This window comes from Miniopterus natalensis, chromosome X (genome assembly GCF_054644295.1).
Source record: "Miniopterus natalensis isolate mMinNat1 chromosome X, mMinNat1.hap1, whole genome shotgun sequence".
Classification (NCBI taxonomy): domain Eukaryota; kingdom Metazoa; phylum Chordata; class Mammalia; order Chiroptera; family Miniopteridae; genus Miniopterus; species Miniopterus natalensis.
This window is the reverse complement of record NC_142103.1, coordinates 26,492,751-26,519,513: the sequence shown is the minus strand read 5'-3', so window position 1 is coordinate 26,519,513 and position 26,763 is coordinate 26,492,751. Positions and strand designations below refer to the sequence as shown.

At 37.4% G+C, this 26,763-nt stretch overlaps 1 protein-coding gene across 1 annotated transcript in view; it reads left to right on the top strand.

Moving 5' to 3' along the window:
• The window catches only part of IL1RAPL2 (interleukin 1 receptor accessory protein like 2), an 892,733-nt gene that overhangs the window by 711,680 nt on the left and 154,290 nt on the right, over window positions 1–26,763 (top strand). The gene's annotated exons all lie outside the window — the stretch shown is intronic.

Sequence of the window (26,763 nt, the reverse complement as noted above, 5' to 3'; positions counted from 1 at the left end):
AACAACAAAAAGCAACAAATATGTCACGATCTTCCTTCCCTTCTACCTTCATTCCGGAATGTTGGCCAGGTGAAGCAACTTCCAGATTGACCAGAAGGGAATGATTCCTTCCACTCCACTCCCCCCCCCCTTTTTATTCTTTAAGACAAAGGGCAACTTGGTCAAATAATTATTTTTCTATTCTGAATGCTGCACACATATTGACAATAAATATTTATCCATCTGAATGAAAAAGACAACCACATTTGGCTTCATAATTTCCCAAAAAGTGACTCAAGGTTTTATTCAAACTTTATATACTTTCAGAAATCTAATGTAAATTAGATTTTCCTTTCAAATCTAGTAGAAAGTTGCAGTATCTTGTAGAATTGCTCCAATCATGAGTTTCTTCTATGTACCAAACATTTTACATGTGTAATGGGATTTGTCTATTAGTAACATCTGCTACTGTTTAATCAGCTCCTAAGAATAAGCAAATAGACACCGAAAATGGATTTAGGAAGTCTGTGTTTTAATTAAGTCTGTTTACCTCAAATTTTGTTACATTTTTTTTATTCCCTGAATCTAGTTTCCATTCTGTCTCTGGGTACAGTTTTTCATCCCTGCCCGGAGCAGACATTTATCTTTATTTTACATTGCCTTTTCTAAGCCTCAGGCCATTGGCTCACAGAGTCTTCTAATTTTTACTTACAACCCAACTTATCTTTATCATGTTACCGAGACTATTGAGTTTCTAGAGTTCAGAAGGAAAATATTTCCCAGTATCGTGGCCAGTTAACTCAGAGAGTTGGAATATACTGAGGTCAAGGCTGAGGGTTTGATTCTTATAAGGGCCACTTAGCTTTTTGCTTTTCCACCAGGATAGCTCTGACAAAGATGTGTGCTCTTGACCAAAAGGGAAATTTGTTTAGAGGTTGTGGATTCTTAACCAGAAAGCCATCTCCATTACTGAAAACAAAAAAAAAAAAGAAAATGAAAAACATACCTCAGATGCACACCTGACAAATTCTGAATCAGTAGAGCCCTCTTCGTGTATGCAATGTGAATACCTCAGACCTCTCCAGCCAGTGGTTATAAATGAGGTCACATGAACTGTAATAATGTCAATATCACTGTCTTATTATTGCCACTTGCATATTTCAGGATGTATTGATTCTGCCCAAGTGTCACCCATTTATAGAGGAGAACCCCTAGAGGTGTCTTACCTGTACTCACAACAAGTATTTCCATATTCATCCACTTCTGGTCTTCTGTTGATGTCTGTTCCCCAAGAAGACACTTGAAAAATGTCACTTTACTGCTATTACTGCTGCCATGCCATCTTATGGGATGATGAATTCTTGCTTAGGGTAATCTCTTCTTGTCCTCTTCAAATTAGCAAAACTTGTGAGGAGCCAAAATAGCACTTATGGTCTTTTCAGGTTTCACTGTGTCAGTGATACTCTGGGTAAAATGGGGGGAGTGTTCTCTGACCCCAGTCCACAGCACCTTTTCACTGGAGCACTAAAGCAACATGGCTTGTGTTGCTATCTTTCTCTACTGTTATTGTAAAAATAGCTCCTTTGGTTTCTTTCTTAAGTCTTGCTCTCTACTGAGGCTCAAATTCTAATCCTTGAGACTGGGTGGGACACCAGAAACCATTTTGGACTCCCCATTTCCCTTTATTTCCTCTCTCTGTGCAAAACATGGACAAAATCCTCCCTATTACTTCAACCTCCATGCGAATTAACTCAGCTAGTTTACCATAGTCATCCTGACTTGCCCAAACTCTGGCAGTGGACATAACATGGGTCAAGCTGAGATCTCAACCACATGTTTAAAGAAGGAAACTTCCTCACGAATCTGTTTGAAGACTGTTGTTCTGACCCAGGCCAGCTTAGAGGAAGATATACTCCACGGTAAGATTTCAAGAGAGCAGGGAAGATACGGGTGGTCCACATATGCATTCTGGTCTTTCTTCAGCTATTTACTGGGTACCTGGACTTGACTCCTAGATGTGTCTCCTTTCTTTTAAATTTTTTGATTTTTAAAAAGAAGACTTCCTGGAAGAGGGAATATGCTACACTCTTATCAGTCATCTACAGTGGATTGGAAATGAAAAAGCTGAGCAGTTTTGATAGGGGAAAAAAGCAGCAGAGAGTCAAACCCAGAGAGAAAAGTTGGAGTCTGGACTCCATAGAGAGTGAAAAGGTAAAAAACAGGCTGTGAGTATGAACATAAACTTACTGACTTTACAGTGCTTTCTGAGGACCATGCCTTTGATGAAGTACACTGCCTGTGAATCAAATCTCCCACACTGCCTTCCCCATCTTACTCCATAGAGGGAAACAGTTTTTCCTTTTCAAATGTTATTTTGATGCCCTGTAAAAAAGAGGGTAACTTTCTGTCCCTCTTGTTTAGCGATTTTGGCCATTCTTTCTTCTCCCTCCTTTTATTTTCAATTGCAATCACAAAATCACCAGCAACAATGAAATAAAAATAAGCCTGTCCTCCACGAAATCAAACAAGAAAAGCAGAAACTGAAAGAAGAGAGAGTCCAGAGGTAAGCTGCCTAGTTTTCATTAGCAGGTAATTGTTAGGGCCCCATTTATTTACTTTATTTACTTTCAGATTTGACCTAAGTGAGCTGAAGTAAGCCGCTTTTTATTTATATGGCTGCTCTATGACATCATGGAAGTTAGTACATCATAATTCATTTGAGTCAGAGAATCCATCAACCCTAAACAAGGTCAGTCTTAAACACTACAAAGAAATGTTATTCTCTAGAAAAATGTTAGTAGTAAAATATCTTACCTATAAAATGACCCGCAGCATGGACCCTTAGAATCGTTCTGGATTCCTACAGTACTCAGAGGGATGGGCCCCCCTGGTACTATGTGCTCACTGAGAAATGGTTGCTAAGTAAATACCAGTGCTCACAGCTCACCTTCAGAAGCTATTATAAGATTCAGCTTCACCTTGGGAGTTAGGTCTAAAGTGTAGAAGTGCTGACAGAAATCGTCTTTGATCCATATTTGCTTTGAAAGCCCTGACACAGAATTGGTAGGTAGATAAGAACAGGAGTTTCCCAAGCAGCCATACATGCTGAGGGGCATGTAGCCTCCTAATAAGTCACAGCTGGTAGTTATCAAATCCAAATGGACTTGAGATTCCCACCAGCACAGAGGAATCAATATTTATCAACATGAAAAGTGATATTTATTACTGCCATTTGAAGGTCATGCGTATAAAGCATATATGAGTAATGCAAAAGCTCAGAGCTATTTCCTCTCGCAATTTGGTAGATTGAGTGCCTCTGCTTCATTTTGCCAGGGCACAAAAGACTGGTTTCTCCCTGAGCTAATGCCTAACCCCTTCTTTTCTCTTGACTTTTGCTACAATACATTTCTTAAAAACAATAGTGCTATGTAGGAATAAGCATAAGGGAAGCTTTGGGGACAATGCAGTGTTTTGCATCAAAAGGGCAAAAATATTCACAAATATCAAATCAACAATACCAGGTATAAGTCAACAGAAGATCTCAGGGTTACAGTAGAAAATAAGCCGACTCCGAGGAGGAGTACTTCAGTGTTTCTGAGATTTACAAGTAGATATGGGAAATGGGTATTAGCTGGAGGCACCTGGCTTGAACCCCCTCTTCTTCACTATTCCCATTACATATAAAGTTGCTCTGACTCTCACTGACCTGTCATACCTGCTTTGGTGCTGTGCTACTAAATGGGGAAAGTCAGGATTTGAGATTCAGGGTTACTCTATTAAGATAATAAACTACCTAAAAAGTCTATTATGACCTGGGAAGAAATTTAAAGAGAGTAGAATTATTCCCGGTAAGTGGGAGCTCATGCCTGTACTAAAGCAAAGTAGCCAAGTGGTCCAGAGAGCTTACACTAGATTTCAGGATGCGCTTCTTAGGAAGAGGTTCAATAGACGATAAGAAGGCCCCACACTCAGGTTATGGCCTCCTTAATCCTGAAGGAGCTGAGAGCCTACTCTCATTGGAAAGCTTTGGTTAGAATTCATTCATCCAGTTAATGAATGTTTATTTAGTGGCTACTATGTTCCAGGCATTATTCAGGTTTGGGGGATTAAAGAAAAATAGAGCTTGCTTTCATGGAAGTAATGTTCTAGTGGTAAAGGGAGCAAGACAAACATAAGCAAATACACAAACAAATAAGTATATATTTGGTCAGATGGTAATAACTGTTAACCATAAAAATGAAGTCGGGTAAGGTAAAACAGAGTAAGAGTGATGGCTACCATTTTAAATAGAGTAGGTGGGGAAGGCCTCTCTGAAAAGGTAACAGAAAGCGTTGCATTTTAACAGCGCACATTTCTTGAACACCTGTTATGTGCCAGCCACACGAATGAACTCATTCCATCTTCACCCACATCCTATGAGGGAGGGCCATTATTATTTTTATTTTCCAAATGGAGAAGTTGTGCCTGATAGAAATTAAATAACTTGCCTAAGGAAACACAGCCAGTAAGAGACAGCTAGGGATTGAAGTCAAGCAGTGCGGCTCCAAATGCCATGCTTGGAATCACTGTAATACTTGGCATTTTGGACTCTGCGTAAGGCAAAGGCATGTGAACACCGTCCAGCTGGCCCTGGACGGCACCGACGGGACCATGCAAACGAAGCAAAGTAAGGGAAGCACCTGATAGCAAGAGCACAGAAAGATCAGGGGAAATAAAAGGGCTGATAGTTGAGTATTTTCTATGTGTTAGCTATTTTAAATATAAAATCTCATTTAATCCTCCCAACTAAATTATAATGTAGTCATAAGCACCCCTATTTTACAGATGAGGGAAGTACTGAATGGCTGAGCAAGTTGCCCAAGGTCTCGTGGTCACAAAGGACAAGACTGTAAATTTGGGTCAGTCTGTCCTCAAAGTCCATGCTATTTCTAGTATACCATGCTGCCTCCGGAGAGAAGAAAACGAAAGACAAGAAAATCCAGAGTGAAATACATGGAGCCAAAGAGAGAGACGGCAAAATACTGACTGGACAGGTTGGGAAGGCCAGAGGAAAGGTAATGGCTTGACAAAATTTTAATCGCACCTTTACCCTCGGCCTCTTCTCCACCAATTTAGGTGGATGTTTGGGTCTCTATAGTTTGGGGATTTCAGGAATTGGCATGTCTAGTTTTTCAACAAAACTTGACTTTTGTGTGTGAAATAGCCCTTGAGCGGTGCACCATCTTCTGTAACTATTACTGTCATTGAATTAGATGCTCCGGGAAAACAAGGGAAGTAAACGTAGTAAAGAAATGAAGGAATAGTTAAGACTCATTAGGCAACTGAAGACTAGCATGTAGTTGTTTGATAAGTAGGTGTGTTTTTTTCTTCAGAAACACATTTTAAAGTTGTGAGCTTCAATGAAATAACTTTAGATAGGCCTTGCCTGCCAACCTTTCCCTTCCTAGTAGTACAGTAGTAACACTGCGGATTGTCAGAATAACAGGCTGATGGGCAGTGTTAGCAACAAAATCCAAATGGAGCATCGCATGTCTTGTGTCATAACCTTTTTGTGGTGTGGAGAAGCCAGGATGTGGTCATATCACTTGAGAGGTGGGACTGACTTAACCCATTCATTATTCTGGATAAGCCTCTTACCCCACGCCTGCTCTGCCTTGCCTTGCCTTTCTCTTCCCTCCCCTTCTCTTCCTACACTCAGTCCATGGCTTTGATTTTTGCCAAATATCAGACAACAGACAAATAAAGCAGCAAAAAGACTTGCTTGTTCTATTCTTAACAGAGCCTTAGGTGGCTCCCCAAAAAGGAAAGATGAGGGAGGCCCATTGTGGGAGACTAGCCATTTCCATCATTTGTATTCTTCAGGTAACTCTGTTAAGCCTCCTTTTGTATTTTTTCAGCTATAAAATGTTATTTCAGTGGCTATTGCTTTCTCAAAACTTTCTAGGATTCATTACATATTTTTGAGAACCAGGTGTTTGTGAATTTGTTAGATATTGGGAAAATTGGTGTTTTAAAAGGTAAATGTAGTCATTTTTAGAATATACTCAGGGGACCAAAGAAAATATTAAAATTCACCTCTGCATTGTTGAAAAATGGAATTAAAACTAGAAATTGAATATAAATAATGAATGAAGTTGATTTTAAGGATATTTGGGCCAGTACATAAGTTTTGAGGACATAGAAACCAAGAAATTCTATTCTGGTAAGTATTTTCTGATTTTGCTGTGAGGGACTAAGTTCTCACTTCTATGACATCTCTTTTAGCCAGTGCCCATCTGTAAAATAGGTGCAGTGCCATTTTAACCATAAATATTCTAAGGCAATGTCTTTCAGGAATTTTAATCTCAATTTATAAACAAACTACAGATGAATCAAGTTGAAGTTTAATGGACTAATCTGGATATTGTTTCTATCACTTCCCCATATTACACCTCCACACCCTCAGCTCTTGACATCTCTGTAACAGTATGGAAAAGCGTTGTCTCCTATCAAAGTCTATACTTGGCAAATAATAGTTAATTGAAGCACATTTTCTGTTGCTTTGGGTTGAACTGGTGCCAGGTTATGTTTCCAAGATAACACTGACCACCTGCTGTCAGCAAGGGAAAGGAAATGGGGCAAATAAATAAGGAGAAAGAAAGGTTGTAGGGTAGTCAGGAGAAAATGTGATTATAGAACATGTTCCACAAATTAAGCAATCTGTGGAGAGTAATTCGGCTGGTGAAGATCTTCAGAGTGTCATGTCAGCCAGAATCCGAGAGCTGCCATCCTCACTTGGCTTGTAGTGATTTACGTGGGAATAAGGGGGAGGGGGAGCCGGTATGGACGAAGGTGAGGCAAGAGTCAAACAAAGCAAAGTGCTTTGTTTACAGAAGTCTCCACAGATAAATAAAACCATTGCCAACTCCACAACTAAAACAGGTATATTTTTTTGTTTCCTTTTTACTTAATTTATGGGGGTGACACTGGGTTAACAAAATGATACAGGTTTCAGGTGCACAACTCCATAACACATCACCTGTACACTGTATTGTGCGTTCACCACCCCAAGTCAGGTCTCCTTCGTCACCATTTGGTCCCCCATATCCTCCCCCCTCCCCCACCCGCCTCCTCTCAGCAATCACCACACTGTAGTCTGGGTCCATGAGCTCTTTCTCCTTTTTTTTCCTTTTCTGCTGAATCCTTCCACCCCCTGCTACCCAGCACCCTCCCCACCTCTATCAGCCTGCTCTCTATCTTATGAGTCTGTCTGTATTTTGCTTGTTAATTCATTTTGAAACAGGTATATTCTTTTTTTTTTTTCATCTTACTGAAAAATTTATTTCCTGCCTATATTGTAGCTGCTCGATTTACAATAGCTAAGATCTGGAAACAGCCCAAGTGCCCATCAGTAGATGAGTAGATACAAAAGCTGTGGCACATTCACACCATGGAATACTATACAGCTGTAAAAATGAAACAGGTATATTCTTAAATGGCAACAACCCAGAAAGAGCTTAAGTCTAGTATGAATCTCCAGAGAGCAGGTCACTTGGAAGTAGTACAAGAAGAAGGGCCCCAGAAATGGGTCCCTGCATGTAGTCATCCATCTCACTGTGCTTCTTGGTCACAGTGTTTAAGTAGCTTAAGTCACAGTAGCTTGGTCGCAGTTTTTAACCAGCTATCCAACATAAAGGAAGGGATGGAGGGGAGTGGTACAGGTAGAGAGATGCAAAGCAATGACTCAAACACTTCCCTAAGCATGAAACCAGTGCTTTCCACTCCCTCTAGGCTAAAGCTGTGAGGAGAGCAGCTCAGGTTTGAGGCCCATGGACTGTAAAACGCATGAGCGTTCTCTATACTCTGGCACATAGGCACACAAACAGCGCATGTGCCTAAACCATGGTTCCAGCAGAATATAGAAATAAGGTATTAATAATTAGAAATGAACAGGACCCTAGGTGGAGAATTAAGCTAAAATTAAAAGATGACCAGAGGACTTCCAGAAAAACAAAACAGCATCTTACCAAAGTATAGATCTCTGGGTAATGGATCATCGTTTTCACCTGTTTTCTTAAGAGTTCATTTACATTTAAATCATTAATTCTACTGCAATCTGAATTATTTGGCATCTTCTACCATACCATTATTTGTGTGTGAATCTGGGAGACCAATATATAAAACCTCATTTCCAAATTTGTCTTAGATTTTCTTAGCCTGGAAAATTTACAGACTTTGTTAAATATATCATTGATGCATTAGAAATTTTATACTTTTTCCCAAGGAATTTTTGCCAAATATCTATAGCCCATGGAATTTACGGAGAGATTTGTGGAGAGTGTTCTCAAAGGAAGATAAAGCCCTAAAAAAGGAAAATGAAATTCAGAGAGCTGCCTTCATGGGGCCCCTTCTCTTTAGTACTTTCACTCATTAATTAGATTTTACAAAGAGTGTTCTCTGCTACCTGGCTCCAGGGCATATTAACATAATTCAAATAGCAGAAGAGAATGAAACTGTCAAAGCCTGTGTGTGTAGAAAAGAGAAAGAGAGAGAGGTAGGGAGAATATCAAAGACAGAGACAGACAGAAATAATAACAACAGCCATAAACACAGTAGTCACTACATCATTTTATGTTATTGCTGCCAGTTTAGAAAAAACAGTCTTGCTCCAGGGGCTGAATCATAAATAGTGACATCCCCCTTCTTACTTCAAGCAGTGTCTCCTATCACCATAACTTTAATTTTGTGACATTCTCTGCCTATCCTAAATGTGTCGTGTAGCATACATTTCTTAAAAAGAGAAGCAGATATGTGAGTTATATCTCAATAATGCTGTCATTTAAAAAAAGAAAATCAGAAAACAGTTAAAATCACTTTACTTTAGTGTTACTATTAGAATTGTATGACACCTTTTAAGGGAACTCAAAGCACCGCAGATGCAGATAACGGAAAATGGAGGATGTCATAAAACCCATGTTAGGCTGTCCTGAAATAGTGTGTTCCTGATATGTATTTGTAACAACATTTTAGGCATCCTGGAAATTTAACATATTTAAAACACTGGTGGTTATTTGGCTCCTTCAGAGAAGTAAACAGGTAGTTTTTGGTTACTACCTTGCTAAACTCTTTCCTTCTTTCCCTACACATGTCAGTCCAAGAACTATCAACTGAGTAAATTTCAATTAAGTCCAGCTTCGAGTGCATAAATTCATTGAATTAATACTTTCCGTTACTGCATTGTGTGAAATACTGGCTTTAAAAAAGAAATTATGTGACTGTGAGAATGGGTGCAACCTTTATTGAATGCATGGAATAATTGGCATTGCATCTAGCCCTCCCTCAACTCAGACCTAATCTCTGGAGTATGTCACTCACCCTAGAGCTACACTGGCAGCATTTTAATTTTTTATGAAGAGTCAAATCTCACACCATTTCAAGGAACTAATTGTGTATATACTTTTTATGAATAGTAATTTATTGCTGAATGGTTGCTCTTATGTGGTTGCCATACCAAATCTCCACGAATTGAATTCTTATACTCTGCCTACATAAGAAGCATTCATACACTTATTTTTAGATATAATAATTAATCATAAAAGGATAAACAATTAAAAATTACTGTATATTTTATTAATGATTTATACTTTTTTATTTTCTTTTTTTATGTTTGTATTGATTTCAGAGAGAGGAAGGGAGAAGAAGAGAGGGATAGAAAACATCAATGGGCTGCCTCCTGCACAGCCGCTGCTCAGGATCAAGCCTGCAGCCTGGGCATGTGCCCTGACGGGGAATCGAGCCAGTGGCTTCTGGGTGCATGAGACAGCACTCAGCCAAGTGAGCTGCACGGGCTGGGCAATACTTTTTACTTTTCTGTTACCTCTTTGATCCTCACTGCAAAGTGTGGAAGATTATTAAGCCCATTGAGTTTAAATGCTGTAGGTCACACATCTAACAGTGAAACTAAACCTGGAACTCTAGTCTCATGATTTGCAGTCTTGTAATATGTGGTAGTGAGTAAGGCTATCACAGATATTTCACTTCCTTTTACAGCCATATTTTAGAATTATACTTTCCAGCCCAGTTGAAATTAGGCACGGCCGTATGACTTGATTTGGCAATTTAAAGGAGAGCAGAAGTGACATGTGTCATTTCTTTTTCTCTTTATTTTTATTGTTGACACTACTACAGATGTCTCCATCCCACCCCCACCCCCTTTGCCCACCTCCACCCAAACCTGCCGCCCCTTTGGCTATCACCACACTTGTCTATATCTATGGGCTATGCATACGTGTTCTTTGGCTAATCCCTTCACCTTCTTTCATTCAGTCACTCCATCCCCCCTCCGTCCCCCCGCCTTCCCCCCTCCCTCTCCCCTCTCCCCTCTGACAGCTGCCAGTCTTTTCTATGTATCCATGCCTGTTTCTATTTTGTTCATCAGTTTATTTTGTTCATTAGGTTTCACATAAGGGAGATCATATGGTGTCTGTCTTTCTCTGACTGGCTTATTTCACTTAGCAATGTTGAAAGCATTTCATTGCCATCGTCAGCTTCAGCCTTCCAATTACCTTCCTTTTGTGATTTGAGAAGATGGATCTTCCTTCAGCCTGGGTCCTTGAGTGGTTACTGTGGACAGAGACGCCACCCCGTATACATGAAACCTAAATAAGAAATAATCCTTTGTTGTTTTAAGATAATTCGATTTTAATGACTGTTATTGTCCAATAACCTATCCTATCCTGACTGAAAGATACACTCTTTCCATAGGAATGAACAGCATATTCTCCTGCAAGTATGCCTTCCTCATAGCTTCATATGTGTTGAACCTTGTTCCTCCGGGGCCAGCAGTATTTTCGCACAGCAAAATTAACATTTTATTACTACGCTCAGATTAAAACATTTTGGATTAGTAGGTATTCTGAAATGAGAGTCAGTTTTCTATTCTCTTTAAGTGTAGTAGGATAGATTAATCACAGAGTGAAATCTTGAAGGAATTTCATGAGTCCAGCAATTCCACTTTTAAACAGATTAACACTTTCTCTTCCTCTGTTGTACATGCTTTGCATAAGAAAGGAAAATATTTGACATGAAAGGAGAAGATTATGAATAGAAGTAGAGAAGAACATGGTGGTGTTCGAAATGCCATGCATTTGGAAACTGCCAGCCCTATAAAGCTGAAGTGCGCTTCAAATATTACCACCTATGAAAGAGGGAAAAGGGAAAGAATGTATAAGAATTGTATAAGAATTGGGAGGGAGGATAGTTTTCTTTAGCACTACTTTAGAATCAAAAAGTCTCTTCTGTCAGGATAGAAGTAGATTTCTCTGAAAATCATATTCGAGAGTGCACATTTTATTTTTTTATCATTTATTGTTGACAGTATACCAGGGTCCTATAGTTCAAGAATCAGCAAATTATGACCCAATGGCCAAATCTGACCAGCTACTCTTTTTGTAAATGAAGTTTTATGACAAGACAGTTATGCCCATTCATTTAATTTATGAATTCATTATGGCTGTTTTCACACTACATTGGTAAAGTTGTTGTGACAGAAAGTCTATGACTGGCAAAGCACAACTTACCATTTGACCCTTTAAACGTTTGCTAAACTCTAATGTATTAAAATGTTATTCAAATTGCATTAACATGAATTATTTGGGGAAATTAAACATCTTGTGGTATGGCTGTAGGAAAGTGCACATGTATAGAAGTGATAGAGATAAAGCTAGTGGAATAAATAGACATCATGCAGAGCTTTGTGTACTTGGGTCGAGTTTAAACTTTATCCTGAAAATAGTGGAAAACTATGGAAGGTTTTATTTATTAATTAATTTATCTGTTTTTAATTATAGTTGACCTAAAATATTACTAACAAGACAGAAGCAACATGATTTTGTGGACTGAATGGATGCTAGTAGTAAGGCAAAGGGAGAAATATGTGATGCCATATATTTATGACTTAGAAAATTACATGCATGGTGTTCCATAGGACAGAACAGGAGTATTGCAAGTAAATAGGTTTGGTTTTGTTCATATTGAATAGGATATGCTTGTAATACATCCAGTTGGAAATATGTTTTAAGCAAGTTGAAATGTGAGTCTGGAACACAATTAGGAGTTCTGAGATACAGACTTGGAAGTCACCAGATACAATTGGAACTTTAGGCCATGGCTTGGAATAAATTATTCAAAGAACTTTACAGAGTAAGAACAGCAGAAGACCAAGGATGAGCACCAGGGATAACACCAGTGTTTAAACAGTTGCAGAGGAAATCCATGAAGAAGAATAGCAAGACTATGAATGGAATTGAAAAGAAGCTGCCAGTGGGTAAGGAGGACTTAATAAAAGGAACATCATTAAGCCAAGAGAACATGAAATTTTTAGAGGAGATGCCAAGTACCTAAGAGAGATCAAATAATAAAGTAATTTTCTGGCAAGGCATTATTTATTGGGTTTATAAATATGAAGATCACCGGTGAACCTAGTGAAAGCAATGACGGAAGGAAAGAAAAAGAAACAGTGGATGTAAACGAATTCTTTTAAGTAATTTTTCTGTAAAAGACTGAAGGAGGAAATAAATGACTAGGATTCTTCAGTGAAGGGAGTGTTTCTTGAGGATGAGAAAGACTTGAGTACATTTATTAAACTGCAGTTAAGGAGTCTACACAGAAGAGGGAGAAGATACATGGAAGGCCCACAGGGACCTCAGGCTACCAGGCCAAGCAAGGTCTGTACCTCATAGTTCCATCTTCTCATCTCTCAGGTCACTGTCAGTCAGGCTGATCCAAAAAGAGCTGACATTTAAACTTTAGATGATAGCCACATGTCTAAGAATTTGATTCATAACTCAATGGCACTTGCTTTCTCTAAGCCATTTTTTTAATAGGATCAACCAAGAGGAACATGTTTTAATTTTTTTTTTTCATCAGGCATGAGTCACTGCAAGGTCCAGAGGGAGGCTAGGAAGCATGTGGTTGCGTAGAGTGTTGAATGATCCCTTTGATTGATGTCTGTGATGGTACTTGAATGTGCTATTACCTCTATGTTAATGCTGTGTTTAGGGAAATAAAATAGTAGTGTTATGTATAATTGGAAGATACCTAAGTTCTTTCTTTCCTGTAGTAGATGGTACAATTTTGTGAGACCGCAGCAGTGCACATTGCTAGAAGTTTGGCGGGAAAAAGAAGCGTTCTATACAACATACGAATAGATGCATTCTATTAAAACATCCCTTGACTCTTACATATATTCACCAAATCACCCATTGGTGCAAAGTTAGAGTTGAAGATACAGATACAGACGTACATGAGGAATCAGCCCAGCATTACTAAGCCTTCTGAATATAAATGCCACACTTTAAGTGGGTCAGGAGGTCAGTATGTGTTCATGCTATACAGACAGGTTCCAGTAAAAGTCACCTTGAAGGAGTTTAGATGGCTTAGCCCGGTCACTTCCTTTGAGGAACTTAAGTTCCGTTAGGGCACTAAGATACAGTTACATGACAGAACAGCTCTGGGTAACACCTACATGTCCTTACTATCTTGTTAGTGTTACGCAGGCTTAATGGAGAAAACTACGGGAATGCCTCAGAGTAGCGATGGCATGAGAGCCTTGCAGTGAATACTGCAAAACAGTTACATGACTAATTCTTTAGGGAAGGCAACTACCAAAATTTCATTTATTCAACAACATTTCATCAAGTGCCCACTATACACAGAGAATTTACTTGTTAATGGAGCTGAAGACAAGAATCCCACCCTCTGTTTTAGATGGGCCTGTGTGACATTAGTGGAAAGTTGCTTCTAGAAATAATTGCAAGAATAAGGATGCCTGAAACTTACTTTTACATTCCTATTGAATATTGCTTGGGGGGGCAGTTTGCACGTGGTTGAGTGAGAGAGTTTCTTCCCAATAATTCTCAAGGCAAGTCTTTGCCCTCATGCTAAATTCTGATGGTAATAACTGAAACACGATTTACCACAATATGTGTATATTTTGTCACCTCAATTATGTTGTAGTTGTGTCAAAGATAGTCATCTCTTCTGCTTTTCTTTTCCTCCCACATAATAGGCACTGGGTATATATTATTGTGATTGATTTGATTGATTTTAAAAAATATTAAATATACCCATCCTTAGCCAAAATTGAGGGCACATTTTTTTAGACTACACTGATCCATGAGAAAGCATGTTCCCACCCTCCCACAATCCCATCTATAACCCTATACTGAAGAGTTTAAAGTGCCAGGATATAATAGTTTCCCTTGTACTGACCACACTCCTCCACTCCCCCCACCAAACCCCATATTTTTTCCATTCTGTGGTAGGACCTAGGACATAGTCAAAAATGTGGTTTCCATTGCTCTGAAGTTATGTGAGCCTTGAAGAGTTCAAGATGTTTCCATTTGTAGGAAAATGTTCACTTTCTTTGTACAAGGCTTACTTTATAATCATGTAACAGCAGAAAGGCTGTAAGTGCTTTTGACTAGCTTCCATGAAAGTGCTTATATATGATTGTCTCACACTGGGGATAGGTCCTGAAACAAACTATGTTTTTGAAGGAGGAGTCACCTACTATGTTCAAGGTTAAGTGATATGTCAAACATGGGATTGTATAAGACACAGACCATGCCTTCTAAGCTTGGTTTGATATTTTAATATTTACATTTGACATTTTTCCTACAAGTAACTTTAATTATGTTTTAAATCATTTTAAATCACAGTGACTAATACCTTTTCTGAAGTAATACAGTCTGCCTCACTGGAATTGGAGTATTTACTTTTTAGTTTAACCCCCTAGAATTCCAAAATCCAAAGTTAAGAGAAGAGAAAAGCCAAGAAAACCCTAATACAAGTGTTGCTGGAGTTCAATGTGAGGTGAGATGCTTTCAGAGCTGTTGGCCCTTGAAAGTATACCAGTAATAATTACAAAGGGAACAGAAACCAAACTCTAGTTCTAATACTTATGAGAAAAATCCATACTGTTCCAACACGTAGGTTAACAAGAGGCATTGAAAATCGATCAGGGATTTTCAAAGTCTATATAATGGACCTTAGCTTTAATGCCTTTCTAAAGTTGTGTGATCAGTAATTGTTTGTTGAATAAATGAATAAAATAATTAGTTTGTGTTGTCCTAAAAGTCCATGTTGTGGAAGTGTCTTGTAGTTGAGATACATTTTATATTAAAGGCTTTCTGTTTCTTTAGGAATTGAATTCCACTGGATAGAAATGCCAGCTACTGTAGTATTCAGCCCTCTCCCCTCAGGAATAATGTTAGAGGTAGACTCTTGGTACTTGCCAACTGCCTGACTTTTGCTTGACTTGCAAGGCTTGCAGATGAACCCTCTACCAGGAGGAAAAATTCTGCTGGCTGGTTACATTTACATGGCATTTGGGAATATCAGTGCTAAGATAGAGTGATATTTTCCTCTCCAACTAACTTTTCGTGCCTGCCTTGTCAGATTAATAACTTTAGTTTCACTTTCAGGGGGAAAAATGGAAACCCTATGGTGATTTTTCAACCCCTAAAATAAATTCACTCGAGTAAGACAAAGGTTTTCAATATAAACATGACTAAGACTTTAAAAATATTTTAAACTTAAATAAAAAAGAGAACCAAACACATGCATTGTTCTTTTTTCTCCAGGGAAATATTAGCAAACTGGCCTCCAGTATGGCATCCAATGATTTGTATTTAATAATCATTGAAATAGCAGGCTGAGAATAAATAATAATAACATCTCTACTACTATTTCTACTATTTATGCTACTGCTATTACTAATAAGCATTGAGACATTACTATGAGCCAGATACTAAACTAATTGTTTTTAAGTATCACACTTTTTCTTCACAATAAATCTGCATAATAGGTATTAATACTCCACATAACAGATAAGGAACTAAAGCTCAAAAGAGAACATTAATTGTTCACAATCACATAAGTATGAAGTTGTGAAAACCAGTACTCGATTCTGACTCTATCTGGCACCAATCTATATTATTACCATTAGTCCATATTGCCTCAGAACATTAACAGGTTGGCAAAAATGCTGCATATCAAAATATTGGACACCTTTGCTAAGCCCAAGACAAATAATTTGGAATGGTTGTAGTGTTGCAACAGACAATACATACCAGCGAATAGGGCACATATTGTGCTTTCTGTCTCTCCCTGTCTGTCTCTCTCTCTCTGTCTCTCCCTGTATCTCTGTCTCTTTCTGTGTGTGTGTGTGTGTGTGTGTGTAAAATATTGTAACACTGATTTCTTTTTCAAACTTATTTGCTGCAAGTTAATTGCTCACGTAAAACTTTCTTTGCATTCCACACTCAATAGATATGTGTTACTAGACAAATCTATGATATTTTTAAACTGTTCAATGGAGTATTTATGGCAAATCATCCTACATGCTTTCCTGTGCCATTTCATATTTGTATCCAGTGACATCAGGATAAAATAAACCAAAATGAAAAAGCTTTTAAATAGGCAGCCTCAATTATATAGAGAGAAATAGACTTGGAGAAGGATATTCCTAGGCAAGTTTTATACCTTGGAGCTGGTGGGAAGTGGAAGGCTAAAAACTAATAGTAAGTGAGCCTCATGTATTTTTAAAATATGTCTTTATTGATTTTGGAAAGAGGAAGGGAGAGGGAGGGAAGGAGAGAGAGAGAGAGAGAAAGACAGAGAGAGAGAGAGACGTCAATGATGAGAGTCATTGATCGGCTGCCTCCTGCACGCCCCCCACTGGGGATTAAGCCCGCAACCCGGGCCTGTGCCCTGACCGGGAATCAAACCTTAATCTTCTGGATCATAGATCGATACTCAACCACCGAGCCACGCCATCCAGGCAACCTCATGTATTTTTTGGCATAGTCTGGCAAAAGCCATTTTTCTTGTGTCCACCAGTGGAATAACTATATAGCTGCTATGACGAATAAGTGAGTTAAAACCTATACAATATTTCGAACAGTGCCTGACACATAGTGAGTAGTCAATACATGTGAGGTTTCTTTGTTTTGTTTTGTTAATTGCTTAAGGCTTTCCCTCTACCTGGAATGCCTTTCTCCCCATCTCCAAATATGTCAAAGACTTAACTGCAATAAAATCTCCTCTATGAAGTAATTCCTTACTCTCCACATCCCTTCCCCTACAACATCACCAGAGATATAATTTTTCAATTTAAAATTATGCCAAATAATTTCTTTCAGTTTGTCATTTGTACAAACAAAATACATCTTTACATATTTCTGAATTCCCCTATGGGGGATCTACTGCTCCTGATTGAGAACCACTGAGAGTTAAGTGAATGTTCAACAAATACATGCTCCTTGATTGTTTCCCTAAATATGTATGAAAATTTACAGTAAGCAATCAATGTTTTACCTTTCAAGTACCCCTTTATCAAAATAAGGTGGAATAAATAAATCTGCTTTCAAGTCTACACAGGTTTATGGTTCTGCTCTTAAACATTATAGGTAAAAACATCCAAGTACTAAAGAATTCATATTCTGTATTTGACAAAACTTTTTCCATACCTCTCTGACAGATGGTGAGCAATGCAAAGTACAAATGCTCCCATGAATTGTGTGCCAAAGCCAAATAGGGTGTGAAGCACAGCTACATGGAATATACATAAAACACATTATCATTGGGAGTTAGCATAGGACCATTGAACGAATGAAAAAACAAAAACAAAATAAAATTATACAAAAACTTCGGGTTGGTACACATGGACTTTGAGTTTAATGATCCTGGGTTTGAATCCTGGCTCTATTATTTACTAGCTTACTAGCTGTGTGGCCTTAGACTAACTTCTTCACCTACAAAATGGATATTATAATCCCAGACTCACAGTGTTGTTACGCAGGGTTTGCGCTGTGAAGTGAGTGGTGCAAAATTTATGGAGCACCAAAAAGCTAAGTAATTGAGATAACTAATATTTAATGTACTCTTTTTAAAAATCAAAATTAATGCCAAAATCCATAATGAACAAAACATAATTTTTAAAATAAAGGCAGAATCCAGTTCTGTACTTGGGTTACTTGACCTCACTCGTGTCTCCCTAGTACTGGCCCTGGTTGGTAAGGGACCTAAGTGAGATCATGGATGTAGAGCCATGTCTTTGTTACAGTCCCTGCCTTGAACAGTCTGTTATAAACTTAAGATTGAGGAAACGGCTGTTTAGTCTTACAAAGAACAACTCAGAGTGAATAATGTTTAAATACCAATAAGCCTAATATATTTCCTACTCTGTTTTTTAAATTCTTAATTATATAAGTAGCATAAAAGCATATCATAGGTAAGATTAGTATCCCCTTAAGCTAGAACTTTTTTGAGCATTTATATACATAGGTATATATTAATAAAACATATATAGCATTATTTTTGTTTCTTTTTATGAAATCAGCATTCTCATGTACAAATATATTTGCAAGTTTGCTTTTGCATCATTTAACACTATTTCTTATCAGTACCTCATCCTTGTAAAATACTGCATAGTGTTTCGCAGTACAGGCATATTGCAGTTTGTTCATTTATTCTTCCTGTTGATATTCAGTTAAAGTTACCAACCCATCTCTATTACAGACAACACTGCAGTGAACAGTCTTATAAACCCACATAAAATATTTTCTAGTTCAGATACTGAAAAGTAGAATTGCTGGATCTTATGGTATCATCAGACTAATTCATTATTTGTCAGTTTGATTTAAAAGTAGTACCTCATTGCTGTTCTTTTGCATTGACATATTTACTTGTTGAGAATGAGCATCTTTTCATACGATTATTGAACATTTTTATTTCCTATTATGTGACCTTTTCATATCCCCCCCCCCCCCCCCATGTTTCTGTTGAGGAGTTTGTTCTTTTCCAACTGAATTTCAGTTCTTTATATATTCTGGATACTAATATCTTGTCTTTTATATTATAAATAATTAAAATGGTTATATATATATACCACTGATTTTTGTTTAAACACGTTTAGAATATCATCACAGAAAAGGTTTTTTTAAATTTTATAAGGTTAAATTTAGCAATCATTTTATTGAATTGTTTTGTTTACATTGTTGTTGTTTTTAAGATTACTTCCCCACTAAAAATATCATACAGTCTCCTATGTTGATTTCTTTTTTATATAATGGTATTTTATACTCATTTAAAAAAGTCAATTTGGCTATTTTTAATGGTATTTGGTATGTTGCTTTTTTTCTTTTAAAAAATGGCCAATCGCTTCAACATTATTTATTTGAAATGCCCCCTTTCCAAACATTAAATTATCATATTTGAATAGTTATTAACTCCAGTGGGTTAAGTCTGAAAAAAAAGAAACATCAATTAAGCTATCAGCTGTTAAAGTGTGTATACATTTTTTTGGCACACCCTGTATGTAAGTCTGCTTTGGAGCTCTGTTATAGGTCATTTATATGTTAGTCTGTCCCTATACCAGCACCATCCTCTTAATTTTGAAAACTTTATATATGTTAGTTTGGCCTATGAGAGTCAGGGACAATTTCATAAATGAAGTTACTCTTGACCAGGTGTTTCTTCCAGTTAGAAGAAACGGGTGCCAATACACAAAGTTATGAAATCATGCTGCATATTTAAGGACTCTTGATTTGTATAGTATCACTAGAAGATAGTACTTATAGTCCAGGGTGGGTGTTGAGGCCAGAGAAGATTGGGGCCATGTTATAAGGGGTTTAATTCCTCTGTTAAATTTTTAGAATGATCCTCAAGGCAGCGTAGACCTATTAGAGACTTTTGAGCAGGGGAATAATAAGATCAGCTGTCTTCAGCTGAAGTGTGAGGATGGTTTAAAGGGGAGAGATCCTGTGTGGCTGCTGTAGGAATTCAGGGAAAGAAGAGATCTTCGCAAACTGGATTAGTCAGATAAAGCTTTATAAGAGAACTGTTAAGCTGTGAAAGAATGGTAGGATGTGGTTAATTTAAGGAGGGCACATTGATGCATGGGTTCAGGAAGAGAAATCTATGATATGTTTATTTAACTTATATTTGTATTATTTTGACCCTATCCCCCTTTTTAGAATAAGGTAAATTATAAAATAAATAAATTCCATACATCAGATGTGAATATCTTCCCACGTCATCCAACTTAAGCCAAAGTTGTCTTTGTTACAAAATGGTGCAATATGACTCCTTTAAGTATTCAAGTTTTAAAATAAAATGTCAAATAAAGATTTTTTCATTTACTGAAAGAAAAAAGTCCTGAGAACATTTTTGTCACAACTATAGATAGATAGACCGCCAGTTAAAAAGGCAGCTTGGTAACTGAGAATGCAGGAAAGAGCAAGGGAGCAAATAAAGTAGAACTTGAAGGCTAAGCAGAAATGAGTTATTTTAGCCGACAGGAAACAAAAACAGCTAGACAATTAATGTTTCTGATTTACTATCTCTGACTTCTAGTACAGAGCAAGTAGGCGTTAATGAGGCATTTAAACCTTGAAATGTAATTCTTTAAAAAGGGATTAATCTCTGTTAGTTAAGGTCAGAGTTCTTTTAAAAATTATTGAAACAACTTGTTGAATAGAATAGGAAAACCAAAGCAAAAGCTAGAAAACTTTTACAGACTTCTATAACGTTTCCCACTTGTTCTATTTGGAATTGCATAGCTAACTTAATTATTTACTGAGTATAACTAATTTATTATATTAAAATAGTTTTAAAGGTAAATATTAATGAGCATATAATGCATGGACTATGCTAGTTTTTTTTTCTTAATTTGTCTATGTCTAAGAAAATTCAAGCTAAATACCTGCTATTCTAGCATAATGATTCACCATGAATTACACGGCGGCAACTTCCTGAAATAAAGGCAGAGTTCAGTAGGCTGAAATTCAACTCCTCTCTAGGATCTGTTCTGAAATCTCATCCTCTGAATCATGGAAGAATGTCACACCCCCTGTGCCATAATCTCTGTGTGAGTTAACCGCTATTTTGAGCAACTGCTTAAAAATTGTTTGGTTCTGTATGTACAAAATATTTTAAAAGTTCTAGAAAGAAACAAAGGCATGGGGGAAAGAGCCTGATGGACAACTCTTTTAAAAGCCAGTTCATTGTAGACAGCAAATAACTTGGGCAAAAATGAAAGGTTTTTAAGCAAGGAGATCAATATTATTATTCATAAGAAAATAGTTTGGAATGATCAAAAATTTCTAGAAATGAATAGTGGTGATAGTTGCAAAACATTATGAATGTAATTAATACCACTGAGTTGCACATGTAAAATGGTTAAAATGGTAACTTTTATGTATATTATACCACAATTCATTTATTTTTTGTTTTGGGGGGAGAGAGAGACAGACAGAGAGAGAGGGGGGAGAGAAAGAATTGTAAAGAGTTCCCCAAAAGGAGCTTCTCTGTTAGGGGAGAAATTATTCTATATATTGCTGTCTTTGTAAAGTTTAGCTTCTCCTTTTTAAAGCACATGGAACCTGAGTAGGGTGAAGTTGTTCTCTCTCCATCCTATGTCCAGGAAGAATACCAGAAGTTTAAACTGAAGTGAGAACAGCCTGTGAGTCAGAAATAGATAAGGTCTTAACAGAACGTAATTATAGTTAGCAAGTGATTAAGAGGTTTCAGTGCCTAAAGTGACCAGCTTCTTGCCAAACCTTGCTGCCCCACAACCTCAGTCAGAGCCAACAGATCATCTAGGCAGGCTGCAAGCAGCGCTTGTGCCCAGGCCAACACCTAGGGCAACTTTTCAAAGCTGAAATGGTTAAAAGTGAGTTCTAATTAGATTGGGGCAGATAGTAGGATCTGATTAAGTTTATTAGGATTGATATCAGTCTATTTTATTTTATTTATTTTTTTAAATAGGTTTTTGTTGATTTTAGAGAGAGGAAGGGAGGGGAATGAGAGAGAGAAACATTGATGAAAGATCAGAGATTGATCGGCATGTCCCCTACTGGAGATCGAGCCCCCAACCCAGGCCTGTGCCTTGACCAGGAATCGAACCATAGACCTCTTGGTGCATGAGAGGGTGCTCAACCAACTGAGCCACACTGGCCAGGCAGGATTGATAACAGTCTATTTTATTGTAGTAGGAGTTCTTTTAACTTCAGGTGTCTGGCCTTATGATTTTTCTTTTGATAGATTCATGCATGCCATGTAACCATTAAATTCATATAGTTATTTTTTAAATTTATCTTTATTGTTGAAAGTATTACAGATGTCCTCTTTTTTCCCATGGGCCCCTCCTACCCCTCACCTACCCCCCACCGCAGGCCTTCACCACACTATTGGCTGTGTCCATGGGTCATGCGCACATGCACATAAATTCTTTGGTTAATCTCTTCCCACCCACCCCCACCTTCCCTCTGAGATTCGTCAGCCTGTTCCATGCTTCTATGTCTCGGTATCTATTTTGTTCATCAGTTTATTTTATTCATTAAATTCTATATATAAGTGAGATCATGCGACACTTGTCTTTCTCTGACTGGCTCATTTTGCTTAGCATAATACTCCACAGGTCCCTCCATGCTGTCCCAAAGGGTACGAGATCTTTCCTCTTCACAGCTGCATAGTATTCCATGGTGTGGATGTCCCACAGCTGTTTTATCCGCTCATCTACTGATGGGCACTTGGGCTGTTTCCAGATCTTAGCTATTGTAAGTTGTGCTGCTATGAGCATAGGGGTGCATGTGTTCTTTCTGATTGGTGTTTGGGGTTTCTTAGGATCTATTCCTAGATATGGGATCACTGGGTCGAATGGCAGTTCCATATTTAATCTTTTGAGGAACCTCCACACTGTTTTCCATAGTGGCTGCCCCAGTCTGCATTCCCACCAGCAGTGCACCAGGCTTCCTCTTTCTCTACACCCTCTCCAGCACTTGTCATTTGTTGATTTGTTGATGGCAGCCATTCTGACAGGTGTGAAGTGATACCTCACTGTGGTTTTAATTTGCGTCTCTCTGATGATTAGTGACTTTGAGCATTTTTTCCTATGTCTCTTGGCCATCTCTATGTCCTCTTTGGAGAAGTGTCTATTTAGGTCCTTTGCCCATTTGTTAATTGGATTTTTTTCTTCCTTTTTTAAGTTGTAGAGTTCCTTACATATTTTGGATATTAACCCCTTATCAGATATATCATTGGCAAATATGTTCCCATAAAGTTATTTTTAATATAGACTATATGTTGACAGAAAAGAATAATGATATATGGTTATCAATGGCTCATTTTAGTGATTCATCCCTATAGGGAAGGAAGAGCAAGAATTATTTGGATAACCCATATTTCTGTCACCATGTGATTGCAGCTATCTGAATTGCAAGTTTATTCAACTAAGCTAAAATAACTCAACTGTTAAGGACATGACTAGTATATAGAATATTTGAAAATTCTAGAAATATACGGAATCTTTATTTTTAGACAACATATTAGTTTTCCTCCAACTCCCAAATATTTTGGTGGCAAAGTGCCACTAAATATGTCATGGGAACAATCACCAGTTTGCCCAGATCTTACATGTTATATTCCATGGAATAGAACTTCTAGTTGCCTTGACAAGACATAAGGAGAAACAGCAAGGCCTTTCTATTAATCAATCCCACTGAATTCTGACTGTGCCTTTCACACAGGGTTGCGTTTTTGTTTTGTTTTTTAATTCTTTAAAAGATTGGGAGGGGCCCAGCCACCATGGCTCAGTGGTTGAGCATCCACCTGTGATCCAGGAGATGGAGGTTCCATTCCCAGTCATGGGTCAGGGCACATGCCCAGGTTGCAGGCTCGATCCCCATCGCAGGGTGTGCAGGAGGCAGCTGATCAATGATTCTCTCTCATCACTGATGTTTCTATCTCTCTCCCTCTCCCTTCCTCTCTCTAAAATAAATAAAAATCTATTTTTTAAAAATAAATAAAAGACTGGGAGGGGGGAAGGGAGTGACTGGATAAAGAAGGTGAAGGGATTAGCTAAAGAACAGATATGCATACCCCGTGATAATGGACAATAGTTTGGTAAAGGCCAAGGGAGGGGGAGGGACGGGTGGGTGGAAGTGGGGAAAGGGCAGGGGAAAGGGGGACACCTGCAATTATGTCAACATTAAATTTTTTTAATAAAAAATGTATATATATATGTATATGTGTGTATGTATATATATATATATATATATATATATATATATATGTATGTATGTATGTATGTATGTATATAAAAAAGACTGTGAGCTTGAAATTAGGACCATAAAAAAAGTTTAGTTTGTATCTCAAATTTTGAAAATGGTAGAGTATCTGTGACTATGCCTTGATGCTTAATGGGAGAAGCAAATAATTTTGTCGACAGGTTTCATATATTGCCAGGAGAGATAAATGGGCTCCATGCTTAAACTTTCAAGAGCACCCTTGCAGAGAGTTTGTCAACAAGAGAAATTGCTGGGCCTTCTGCCTGCCTGTGGCTGCTTTTGTTAACAGCTCTCACTGGGAAAAGTAAAGCCACAATTCATGGGAATAGGAGCTACTGCATACCCATTTTTATGTAATAAGTACTTCTCTAGTTGATGGGTTGGATTTGGTTTTTACAATAGAAGAATGATTCTTTTTACTTTTTTAAAAATATATCTTTATTGATTTCAGAGAGAGGAAGGGACAGCGAGGGAGAGACAGAAACATCAATGATGAGGGTCATTAATTGGCTGCCTCCTGCACACACCATTGAGCCCAACCCTGGCCTGTGCCCTGACCGGGAATTGAACCTCAGTCTCCTGGATCATAGGTCGATGCTCAACTGCTGAGCCATTCCAGCTGGGCTAGAAGAATGATTCTTAAACACCCTCTCAACAACAGTGATTACTTAGTTGACTTACTTTATTGAACCACATTTTTTTCAGTGAGGGTAGATTTAAAAGGTAATTTTCTTAATAATAATTTTTAAATCTTTATTGAATTATAATCTACATATAAGAAAATTTACATTTTAACTCTACAGATTGATAATGTTTGACAAATATAAACACCCATTTAACCACCATTTCAACTAAGGTAAAAACCATTTCAATCTCCCTCAAAATTTCCTTTGTGCTCCTTTGTAGTCAATCTCCAACATTTCCCCCATCCTTGCCCTAGGCAACCAGTATTTTTTGTTTAACTATAAATTCATTTTATACTTTCTAGAGCTTCCTGTAAATGAAATCATGTAAAATATGCTCATTGGTGTGTGGCTAATTTTGCTTAGCCTAATGCCTATGAACTCTATTCATGTTTTTGTGTATATCAGCAACTATTATTATAATAATAGTAATTATTATTATTACATGAACATAACACACATTTTATCAGTTCAACAGCTTATGGGCCTTTGAGTTCTTTTTGGATTTTGGCTATTATGAATTATGCTGCTATGAACCTTCCCATACAAACCTTTCTGTGGATATATTTTTATTTCTCTTGAGTAAATACTTAAGAGTAGAATTGTTAAGTAATGTGATAAATGTTTATTTACCTTTATAAGAAACAAAATTGTTTTCAAAATAAGTGTACCATTTTACAATTTCACCATCAGTGGGTGAACATTGCAGTTGCTTCACTTCCCTACCAACACTTGGTATTATCAGTTTCTTAAATCAGTCTCTTAAATAGCGGTATCTAATTGTGACTTTAATTTGCATTTCCCTGATTACTAAAGATGTCAAGCTTCTTCTCATGTACTTTTTAGGCATTACTGTATTTTATTTTGTGAAATATCTGTACAAGTTTTGTGCACATTTTTATTGGATGGTTTGTTTATTTTTTGAATTGGAAAAGTTCTTTTTATATTTTGAATAATGGTTCTTTGTCAGATATAGGTGTTGTAAATATTTTATCCTGGTTTAAGTCTTGCCTTTTAATTTTTTAATAATGCATTTTAAAGAGTAAGAATTTTTGCTTTTGATGAAGTTCAATTATTAATTTTCTTTTTATGACTCATATTTTTGGTCCTATCTAATTAATTTTTCTGTTAAGAAGTATTATTAATAATTATAACAATAATAATTATTATTGTTGCTATGTTAAGATTATTAAGGGCATGGACTTGGTAGTTATTTAGACCTGGGTTCCAGGAGCACTACCACTTACTATGTGATCGTGGGCAAGTGACCTAACCTCTCTGCTTCTGTTTCTTCACATGAAAATGGGGATAATTCTATTACTTACCTTCAAAGACTGTTGTGAAAATTAAAGTTAATATATATAAAATATGTGATGCAGTTTCTAGAGTATCAGGCACTAATTAAATGGTAGCTGTTATTATTTGCAAATATGTGTCTTTTGGACTTTGTCATCATCTTTTTAAAACCCCTCCCTCTTTGCCTCTCGTGTCTTAGGCAGGCAGCCAAGAAAATTTCCCTATACATCAAGTGTCCAGTTCTATAAGAGGACTGCAAATAAAGATGGCTCTAGCACACTTTGGCTTTTAATGAAGCAGTCAAGGTGATACAGAACTCCCTGAAAAAATGAAGATTATAGGAGCCAGTGAGCAAGGCCCTGAGTCACCACCGACCACCTTAGAAGCAACTACCCAATTCTGAGGACTTGCTTCTAGGGCCCCCAGAAAATCAAATAACTTGTATGAGACAATCAGGCTTTTTTAATACATGGTTTCCTATATTTGATTTTGGATCTCATTCTGCTCTAAGACATTTTCCTTATTTTTAATATTTTCTCAAATTTGGAAAGATATCACTTTCTTGACCTTGTCATAATTAACAATAGCTATTTCTTGCTAATGAGCTATTACCTGCAACTTTACATAATTCTCCTGACAGGCTGACAGGCTGACTAATTAACAAGGTTTGACCACTTTCTCAATTCAGCTGGCAA